Consider the following 12,038-nt stretch of genomic DNA (forward strand, 5'->3'; position numbering starts at 1 on the left):
ATGGATATGCAATTGATAGAATTGATATTTTATATAAAGCATTGAAAGTACATGAATCATGTGATTAAAGAGGACCTGTGACCGTTTTGCTCTCGATCTGAAAATATAGAGGGACCTATGAATTCAATTACAGAGGGACCTTTGGGTCAAATACAGAGGGACCTATGAGTCCAATTACAGAGGGACCTTCGGGTCATAATACAGATGAACCTATGAGTCCAATTACAGAGGGACCCTCGGGTCAAATATAGGTGGACCTATGAGTCCAATAACAAGGGACCTTCTGGTCAAAATACAGAGGGACCTATGAGTCCAATTATAGAGGGACCTTTGGGTCAAATATAGAGGGACCTATGAGTCCAAATATAGAGGGACCTATGAGTCCAATTATATAGGGAGCTTCGGGTCATAGAGGAATCCCGGGCAGATACCGGACTTAATTTGTCACAGAATAATAAATTGATCAGAGTGGCATATGCATATGGAAATGAAATTATTTATGATATATGTTTTTTATTGTGTGTGATTATATACGTTGTTTTGTGGGTTAATTAAGAGAGAGAGTAAAGTAAGTAAAAGAAAAAAGAGCAAAGATGGTATTGTTTTTATTTTTATGAATTTTGTTTATTGAATAGAAAGAATTGTTGTTTATTACAAATGTGTACGTCAGAGGGGTTGTGGTGTGACACATAATGTTTTGAAAGGTGTACCAATAATGTTGGTTTGATTTTTGAACTTATTTGATATGTGCATTTTTGCCTATTTAATACGTGGGTTAATTAATTTAAAATTTTAGATTTATTTTATCTAAAGAATATACGTGGTATCAGAGCAGGAAAATGATCTCATTGGGATAGTTTGAATTTGGCCATATCCTGTGAAACATGTAAGTCACACATTCCATTAGAATTTGATCCGTTAGGAATTTGGGCATTCTTGATAGTATATCACATGTCATTGAGTTAAAAATATTTATAAGCGCTGATTTTTTTTTAGACCATTAAGTGTAAATAATGCACAGTTTAGTAATATGTGCTAAGTTGTTGATTAAAAAGGTACTCCATTTGAACCTTTATTAGTAGGTGTACATGTGCGTTATCCCTCGAAGGTGACATAGTGTTATTTTGAAAATTTGAGATCTTGTAATGGAACCAAAGTATTTTGAGCGTGAAAAAATAATAATTCTTTGATTTTATTTAAAAGATTATCAAAATATAGGGTAGAGTTCTCGTATGATTGAGAAGATGGTTGTATGGGATTAGCCACTCCACATACTCCAAATATTTTTGTAGTGTCATTTTTTTTTCAAAACTGAGAAACCAAATAAGTTTTGTCTCTTGGATTTTATGTTTAGTTGGAAAAAAAAGTATTTTGTTATAATGCCAATTGTTCAAATGTTAGTTTCAAATTGTTAATTTAGAAGTAGTACACATAATCCTTTTATGAGAGGACAAAATGGTAAGATTATTATGAAACGAGAACAAATGGAGACTTGGAATAAGAAGCCAGATTTAAAGATTAGGTGTGTGGTAAAAGTAATTGTTACAAAGATAATGATGTGAGCTCTGTAAATATTGAATTTTGGGGACAAAATTCTTAGAGGGGGAAGAATTATAATATCCCTAACCTAAACTTACATTATTTTATGTATTTTTATAGTCATGTGTACAATAAGATATATTACAGAGGTATCAAGTGCATATGTAGAAGTTAACATTTCATATATCACTCTGAGTTCATAGTAAATTAAAAGAGTGTATATATATGATGCAGATATTTTTTTTTTGTTTTAAAGATAAAGAGAGAGGGATGTGTACGTAGTACTTGTAATGTATATATATGTCCAAATTATAGATAGAGTTGAATAAAGTTATAATATTCAAATAAGAATATTATGGGCGTACATGAGATTTGTGTAAATCATTTAGCATATTAATTATATAGTACATGTCTGTTCACAAATTTTGGAATACATTTATTGAATAAAGTTGATAAGGCTCGTTTCATGCATTAGTTTTGGGTTAAAATTCTGTGCATTTGGGGAGCTAATCTGTGTTTATGAGTTCAGGTGCGTAGTTAATCTGCCGGACCTAGGAGTTGTTATTACATGACCTGGCAGATAAAAAAGAGATGAAATTGAAGTAAAAATCAGATGTTGTCGTTCGGACCTGGGAGAGTTAAAAGTTGGCGACAGGAGCAGAATGGAGCATGAGCAGATTATTTTAAAGGAGTCTTATTCAAGGGCAAATGCGTCTAATTATCAGAAGGATACCCTAGGGATCAGAGCCTCACATATATAAAGAGCTCAACCTTGAAGAACAAGACAACCACTTCTACACACTTTTAGTTCAAGCTCTTGTTCCATTCCTTAGTTCCACACTTTAAATTTCTCATTTCACTTGCTGCGCACTTGGAGATGGAGTGATTCTGGCCAGCGTGGTTCTCATCGTTGTTTTGTTGCTGTGTAACACCGCCTTGTGAAGGCGAAGAAACAATATTTACTTTGTTTTGTTTAGTTTGCTTTCGGTTTCAAGTACTTGTTGGTTTTTAAATTTCATAACTCTAGTTCTTGCTTTGATCTACTGGATTTGAACCTATTTCTCTTTATTATGGAAGTTTATGTTGGTTTTTGTTGGATATCGCTGAATTGATGTTTATTCATCGCTTTTTACTTTCGGTCTTATTAATTGTTGGATGTTTTGGAGCTTAAATCTGTTAGTTTGTTGTTGGAGGTTGTGGATTTACGTATGGAGGTGTTTGGATTTGTTGAATCATGGTGGATTTGAGTTGGAGTTTCGTACATCTGATGTTTGTTGTTTACGTTGTGCATGATTATGGCTATTTACCTTCTGTTTCTGCATCCTTTAGGTCCAGTAGCGTAGATCTGTTAGTTTAGGCTTTAATTTCTCGTTTTATGTTTAGATCTGAAGTTTGCTATGTTTTCATTGTGTTTAATACTCTGTTTTATCTGTTATTCTCGTTTGATTCCCGAAGAAGATGAAGTTGTTGGTAGTTAGAACCAGATCTTCGTTTGTCAGCACTTTCTGCACATGTACTTTGCTTTTTCTGCATGTTCTCCAGACCCTGTCAGTACTGTCTGCATTGTATTTTACTTTTCTGCATGCTTTTCCAAACCCTGGTAGTTTAAGGAAACTTGTCCCCACCTTTTGCTTTATCCCTGTTTGTTTAAATTAGGAAAGTCCATCTAGTTAAGTTAACTTCAGTTGTCTTAGAACTTTAAAATATCTCATTTCTCTAAGTCATGCATGTTCTATACGTTCTCATTTCTTAGACCCAGTAGGTAGAGTAAAGTTTTTCCTATCTCTCAGACCCAGTAGTTTTAAGTTCTCGACCCACAAAATTGTGTGGCAGCAGCCAACCCTCTTTTTCCCAAAACATCCTCAAATGCAGTTTCGTAACACATTCGTCCTCGTGGGATCGATCCTTTACTTCCCTATGCTAGTTGTAGTATAGTGGGTTGAGGTTTTGAAGAAATAGAGTTCATCCAACGACCCATGTCTGATAGTTTCATGATCTTCTAGCCTCTAAAGTCTAGTCGAATCTTCTGGACCTGTTAGATCGAGAGATATCACACAAACCGCACGCATCACTCTATAGACTTGAAAGTGCAGGTTTTCGGTCGAGTGTGTGATTGCAAGAGTGTATCCAACTGATCAGGATGAGATTCCCGACCTAGTTGAGTCGTTGGCACGACAACCGGAACCTGGTATCACACAAATTTCCTCAACCCACTTCTACTGGTTAGTATAATGGAGGTAAGGGTCGAATCCCACAAGGATGGACACATTCGGATAACTGTGGTGATATTCCTGGGTGTTTTTGGTTAGCTACCACGCTTTTAGGGTTGGGATTTTACCTAGGCGAGAAATAAAGATGGTACTCTACTGACTAGTAGGGGACAAGGTATCTCAGAGGTATGTGAAAAGTAGACAGTTACTAAAAGAGGAAATTTAAACAACAAGGCATATCTGGTGGCAGGTTGGCTTTCTGACAGGTCTGAAAGGTACAACTGAAAAGTGGGAGACAAAAGCAAAAGTAACTTTAAAAGTAAAAGTGGTCCAAGGCTAAAGTTGATTTTGACGTTTTCTTCTTCACCAAGCATTAACAGAAATCATATGAACACAAACTCCATAACTAAACTCAGATTCATAACTTCAAACTCAAGATCCATCGATTAAAATGTTTAACTTAAGATGAACAGCTGAAATTGTAAACTGCCTCTACTGACTAACATGCAAGGTGGTGATCACAGCGCAGAACAGAAAATTCATGCACGAAAACTCAGACTGAAACATAACTATAAAATTCGATCAACAACCACATATCTAGCTTACTCGAAAGAAAATACATGCACGCACTTAAAAATTCAAAGCGATAACTAAATCTAACTTTCCTAGGCAGAAGGAAGCAAACTCAAACCAAAGAGACATTCGGAATAGAAATTTCATAACTTAAACGTTTGGATCTTCACTAGGTACTTCAAAAGGCAACAAATATATATTTTTGCAACAGATCCAACGAAGAAAGCAGGTAAAGATTAGACTAAAAAGCAAATAACGATTGTTTTGCCACTCCGGGCGGTGATACTGCTATACTACTGCGACAAACTGACTGGAACGATAGAACGATGATTTCTCCGGCAGACTCTTGGACGTCAAGTGACCATAGCTGTGGCGAGGAACGAGAGATTGGATAATGCTGAAGGACTGATCTTCTAGAGAGAATTCTACTAAGTGTGTATGAGAACCGAGATCTTGCGAACTCCGAACCGCCTTTTTCTCTCTCTCCAAGTGGCGCTTTTTATAGGGAGGCTTGCCCTTGTTTTTAGGGTAGACTTCCTTCACGATTTGACTTTTCTGCCCTTGTTAATGATCATCCCAGCTATCCTTCTTCTCCATCTCGAGCCTTTTCTCTGTCATGCATCCTGGTCAGTATTGCACCCTTTCTAGCGCTCTTTTCACTTGCGTCACCTGAATCGTCTCTTACTGACTTGGATCCTTTAATCCTGCACACTTAAGCAACTGTTTTGCAGATAATACATGCATTTCACGACATATTGATCAGTAACCAAGGCTTATAATACGACTTATCAAGACTCTTCAAAAGTATGCATGGAAAATGTAAAAGAGTAGTTTAAAATGCTACGTGTAGCTCTATTAGTAAATCACATAAGTCGGCCAAGCAGGGAAAAAGAAATAAAAGCTTATCTTATATCTCACAAAAAAAAGGAGATAAGAAGGAAGGAGATAGAAAAAAAATACAGAGAGAATTCGGTTAGCATAGAGGGAGAAAGTCACAAAGTTTAAAGAAATAGAGTTGAGCTTTCAGAGAGGAAATTCATACAATCACCCACCCTCTTTTAATTTTAGGTGTAGAAATAGAATATTTTAAAACGGGATCAAGGAATCGATCGGATAACACGTCATAATCAGGTATATATATGATATGGGTATATGATTGGTGCGATGGATATATTTTAAATAGTATTGGAATTATTTGTTGACATATAATATGGATATGCAATTGATAGAATTGATATTTTATATAAAGCATTGAAAGTACATGAATCATGTGATTAAAGAGGACCTGTGACCATTTTGCTCTGGATCTGAAAATATAGAGGGACCTATGAATTCAATTACAGAGGGACCTTTGGGTCAAATACAGAGGGACCTATGAGTACAAATAATAAATTGATCAGAGAAGCATATGCATATGGAAATGAAATTATTTATGATATATGCTTTGTATTGTGTGTGATTATATTCGTTCTTTTGTGGGTTAATGAAGAGAGAGAGTAAAGTAAGTAAAAGAAAAAAAAAAGCAAAGATGGTATTGTTTTTATTTTTATGAATTTTTTTTATGGAATACAAATAATTTTTGTTTATTACAAATGAGTACGTCAGGGGGGTTGAGGTGTGACACATAATGTTTTGAAAGGTGTACCAATAATGTTGGTTTGATTTTTGAACTTATTTGATATGTGCATTTTTACCTATTTGATATGTGGGTTAATTAATTTAAAATTTTAGATTTATTTTATCTAAAGAAAATACGTTAGAGGAGTTGGGGTGTGATATTAAACACCATGAAAACAGAGCAAACTTCAGATCTAGACTTAAAACGAGAAATTAAAGCCAAAACTTAACAGATCTACGCTACTGGACCGAGCAGATGAAGAGACAGAACGTAAATAGCCATAATCATGCAGAATGTAAACAACAAACAACAGATCTACGAAACTCCAACTCAAATCCACCACGATTCAACCGATCCAAACATAAATTCACAGCCTCCAACAACAAACCAACAGATCTCAGCTCCCAACATGCAACAATCAACAATAACGAAAGCTAAAAGCCATAACACAACATCAACTCGACAAGATCCAACAAAAAACAACATAAACTTCCATAATAACAAGAAATAGGTTCGAATCCAGTAGATCAAAGTCAGTAACCAAAGTCACGAAACTAAAAACCAACGAGTACTTAAAACGAAAAGCAAACTAAACAAAGCAAGGTAAATATTGTTTCTTCCCCTTCACAAGGCGGTGTTACACGACAGCAAAACGTTGAGAAACGCCACGATAGCCGGAAATCACATCATCTCCAAGTGCGCAACAAGTGAAATGAGTATTTGAAGTGTGAAAAACAGGAATGGAAGAAGGAGCCTCCAAAAGTAAGCTAAGAGAGTATGTGTAGAAGTGATATCTTGTTCCTTAAGGTTGAACTCTTTATATAGGTGAGGCTCTGATCCCTAGGGCATCCTTTTGGTGAATTGACGCTTGTGCCCTTGAATAAGATGATTTAATAATCTGCTTTTTGCGTCATTCTGCTCCTGTCTCCAGCTTTCTAATTCTCCTAGGTCCGGACGACGACATCTGAATTCCACTTCAATTTCATCTCTTTTGTCTGGCAGATTTATTATGCACCTGAACTCGGAAACATAGATTAGCCCCCCAAAAGTATAGAATTTTAACCCAAAACCAATGCATGAAACAAGCCTTATCAAACAGTTGTATCATTTCTTTGTTTTAAGACAAATTATGTTTTGGACAATTTTTTTGGTTAGGTTTTTGGTTATTTTTGCTTTGAATTTTCGTTTTTAAAGACTTGAAAATTTTTCGCAAGTTCTGGACTATCGCCAGCGACCACTGCATGTGTTGCAGCGGACCGCTGGCCACTCACTGAAAAGGCTCAGACTCATCGCAGCGACCGCTGCCCAATCTCTGTTTCCAGCGCGATTTTTCAAATTTTTCAAATTTTCGCCCCGTTCGGACTACGTGAGGAAATTTCAAGGTATCTTTATTGCTTTCTAGTTTACTCACGTCCCTATCGACTCTACAAACTTATTTTACACTTTGTTGTAAATAAGTTTGGGGGGATGAAGTGGTGGACCGTGAGTTTATGATTTTTGTTTTGTTTTTGTTTTTGTTTTTGCTTAGTTTTCGTGAACTTAACATGAAGAACTTAGAAACACGCATGCTTAGGGACACACTTTAGACCGAGTTGCCAATGATATTACATTCCATCTATGTTTAAGTGTGGCTTAACGTTTTGATTTGATGGTTTGGTGAAAAAGTGCATAATTAGTGAATTGCTTGTTCGTCTTGATTCATGCTTATAGCTTGTGAGATTTGAGCCTCTTTCTTGTGTGATTTATCTGCATTCATGTATATGTTTCTAGAACTTGCTCCTAGTCTTGCCTAAATTTACATAGTGTTTAAGTTGATAAGGGAAGATGTCAGGCCATCTTTTCTAGCTTACTTTTATATCCAAAATTTTCGATCCTCTCAAAATTTTCAAAACTTTTTTCCTTTGGAGCCAATTTTGAGCCTTTAAGCCTTTTCTTTGGAAGCAAAATTAAATGGGGACAATTCCTTGGGTTAGTATAGTTTTTATATCTTTTGTAAAGGAATTGGAGAGATATGGAGAAAAAAAAATATGAAAAGTAGTGAAATAGTGAAATAGTGAAAAAATTCAAATATGTGATTGATCTTAGAAAGGATGCCTATGAAAAGAAAAGAAGAAAAAAAAGAAAAAAGTGTGAAAGGTTGTGAAAAGAAAAAAAAAATCGGTAGTTTGGAAAGTGAGTGAAGGAGAAAAATAATGAGTTAAAAAGTCTTGGGTTTTAGAAAAGTGGAGTCAATTTAACTCTACTTGGGATATCTTTTTGTTTAAGTCACTTATTAGCCTAATATTCCTCACCTACCAAAGAGCCTACAATACAACCAAAAAGAAAGATCTTTCGGACTTTTGATGCTTCATCACATCTAGTAGAGGAGGGATTAGACTTTGAGCAAGCCTATGGTAAACTTTGCACGATGCATGATTTGAGTGTTATACACTTAACCCTTATACACTTTGAGAGTGAGAGAGATAAAACTTCCTATCTTTGAAAGTTTGCCACATGTGAGTGCATAAATTCAAGGTGTTCCACGAGTTAGTAATGAAGTTGATTTGATTGCGTTAATACATGTTTAATATGCTCTTTCATTTTTTGAGGCAATTATGACGTTTAGTCCGTATGAAATCCGTGCGTCTATACTTGTGTCTTTATTGTTTTGTTTGATGACAAACAAATATTCAAGTTTCGGGGAGTTGATACGCTCGGTTTGCACTATTTTAGGTCCCTTATTTGGACTATTTTTAGTGTCTTAATCGCAATTCATGTCCATATTTCACAAATTTTATCTATTTTGGTATTTTGACATGTTTTTTGAGAATTGTGCATATTTGAGTCAAAAAGATAAGAAAAAGTCGAAGATGGAATTCTGGAGCTTTCAAGACGCCCAGCGGTCCGCTGCGTGTGTCGCAGCAACCGCTACGCCTGTATCGGTCCGCTCCGGAAAAGTTGTGCTGAAAACCCAGCGACCGCTCGAGAGATCCCATAGCCACTGGACTAATCCACAGCGACCACTGCAGGACATGCAGCGACCGCTACCCAAACCCGCAAAGGCTTCGGACAATGCACAGCGACCGCTAGCCAAGGTGCAGTGGTACGCTGCGAAAAGGCGGTGCACGAATTTGCTTAGATTTTCTCCAGATTTTACCTAAATTAGCCAACCATTTCCTTCCATCCATAGGATTCGACCTACTCCCAATATATACCCCCTAAACCTCTTCATTCAAGAACACACTTTTTGGACTCTTCCTCACAATTCTAGAGCAAATATTTGAGAGTTCTTCGCTGTGCAAGAGGTTGAAGACGAAGTCAAGTGAAGATCAATGCTATAGGGTTCTACGTTTGGGTTTTATCGCTTTAGTTCTTATTTCTACATTGTTTTCTCTTCAAACTATGTTTTTAGATTATTCTATCATGTGTAACTAAATTAATAGAATTCTAGGGATGTGTTAGTAACTCTTCATGGTTTATACAAATTTCGTTTTCTATTTAACATCCGTTTTGTTTATTCTTCGTTTCTTCCTTAAGTTGTTCGGTAATACTACAGGCTTGAGTGACACATTCGATGCTGATTTAATTTATCTTGCTACATAATCGTGAAAGGAGATTGGCGAGTTAGATCCACTTAATAGACACTACAATTAGCTTATCTTAAAACGGCATTGTTAATTGAGAGTGAGGACTTTTCAAGGGTCTTAGGAGCTTTTAGGAGTTACGATCTAGGATTGACAACGCTAGTGTTAGTAATCTACGCTTGTACCGCATGGGCATAACTAGTGTGACTCGTTCTATCCAAGTATAAACTGTGCTAGGATATTATAGGAGGAATTTGTATAACAATAATTGTGAACGCACATCCCTGGAATTCTCTTATCTCATCTATTTGATCTCTTGTTTGTGTTGCAATCATCCGCTCTGCTTTCATTATAATTGTTTTCAAAAGTTTTTCAAAATCCACTGATTCTCCAAATAGTAAACGAAGCTTAGTAGAAGGTAGCCAGTCGGTGATCTTATTTCCCGTGTTCGACAACCCGGTACTGACCTTTAGCTATACTAGATCTACCCTGTATACTTGCAGGTATATTTAGTGCTAATAAATAGTGCATCACTGTGGCACATTATTGGATTTGGATGGTAAATCAAAAGACTATTATAAATCACGCCAAGACTTGGAACAGATTGGAATCAGACCTCAACATCATCCAATTACTAAGGAGCATGGGAAAGGTTATTTAAAATGAGCAAGAAGGAGAGAACAATATTTTATCAGGTTTTGACAAATCTTAAAGTTCCTGATGGTTACACTTCAAACATCTCAAGGTGTGTTCGATTAAAACCACTCAAATTGCTAGGATTGAAAAGTCATGACTATCATATTATGATGCAACGACAACTATTGCCTATAGAATTGCGAAAGACACTCTCTAGGGCAGTACGTTCACCTTTGATTCAGCTTAGTAAGTACTTTCGAGAACTCTGTTCTAATGTAATTTTTCCTGCTAATATCATTCGTTTAGAGAAAGATATTGCTGTGGTACTTTGCCAATTGGAGAAGATATTTCCACCATCATTATTCGATGTAATGGTGCACTTGACTGTACATTTGGCTACACACTGAAGCTATGAGAGGTAATTTATATATATTTGCAAGTTATGTTTATGAAATTTAAATAATGTATATAATGAATGATGTTTTTTCAATAATGAACCATTTAAAATATTTGAAAATCTAATACTTGATTTTCTTTTTGCTAATAGATATTTGAGCACATTGAAATCTTATGTGCGTAATCGAAGCAAACCTAAAGGTTCAATTGCTGAAGGATATCTAGCAGAAGAATGTTTGAGATTTTGCTCTTTGTATTTAGCTGACTATGTGGAGTCAAAGTTTAATCGAGCATCTAGGAATGAAACTGTTACAGATAATGCAATAATTGGATTAGATGTATTTATGATCCACATTCGTTCTCTTGGAAAAGGAACTGCTATGAGATTAGATGATGTAACATTGACGAAAGCACATCAATATGTATTGTTCTACTATTAGGTTGTTACACCATACATTTAGTAAGTTATTTTGTGAATTCCTATTTATCATAATTTTTGAACTTTTTTTTGTAACTATGAAGGTTTGTTCTTTTTCAGGCAATATTGGGTAGTAGTTGAACAATCTAATACTCGCGTTGCACGTCATCAATTGCAACGTATCCATAGTGGAAGGTTTGCTTGTTGGTTTTCTCAATATGTAAGTTATATTCTTCACAATGAAAGTAATGTTGAATATACAATGTTGTTGCTATATTATTGTGATTTGAATTTCTTTCAATAGGTTGAAGGGTTAATAGTCCATGAGGAAAATCCAACATTAAGAGATCTGAAGTTACTTGCTCATGGGCCTAATATAATTGGAGTGAAATATAACAGGTATACGTGGGATACGTGTTAAAGCTACAACGTCAAGTTTGTCAAGTACTAGGGATCAAAATCCAATCTTAAGCGAGTTGGACTATTATGGAATTCTAACATATGTCGTTGAGCTGGATTACAGTTATGGACATAAAGTTGTGTTATTTGATTGTGAATGGGTGTCAAAAGGAAAACGATTGAAGACAGATGTTGATGGATTTACATTAGCTAATTTTTCAAATGTGATATGCCATAACGAACCATTTATTCTTGCATCTCAAGCTGAACAAGTCTTCTATGTAGAGGATCCAACTGAATCACAATAGAGCGTAGTTGTCTTTGCTGCAGCACGAGCTCATTATGACATGGAACCTATTATCGATGTGGAGACTTACTTACAAAGTAATATTTGTGCTCCTGCTGATAGTACAGACTTAGATGACTTTGGTTGGGTTCGTGAAGACATCGATGGAATAGAGATTGACTTAAATGAATGATTTTGATGACTTATATGTTATCAAATGGTGGTTATAGAACAACATTCTGTATGGAAACTACGATGGTGAGTAAAGAACTATCTTCTTACATTGACAATACGATACATGATTAATTGATATGTGTTGTTTTTGCGATTCTTGAATGTCTATACATTGTGTTCATAAACATAAACACATTTATTAAAATTGAACTAATTTTTAAGTTTT

General features: G+C 35.6%; 1 pseudogene; it reads left to right on the forward strand.

Annotated features, from left to right (window-relative positions):
* Positions 1 to 6,680: 6,680 nt before the first annotated feature.
* On the forward strand, positions 6,681 to 11,831 carry LOC148926294 (uncharacterized; annotated as a pseudogene).
* Positions 11,832 to 12,038: the final 207 nt, after the last annotated feature.

This window comes from Salvia hispanica, chromosome 5 (assembly GCF_029641045.1).
Source record: "Salvia hispanica isolate PSC_SH4W2 chromosome 5, Shi_PSC_v1, whole genome shotgun sequence".
Classification (NCBI taxonomy): domain Eukaryota; kingdom Viridiplantae; phylum Streptophyta; class Magnoliopsida; order Lamiales; family Lamiaceae; genus Salvia; species Salvia hispanica.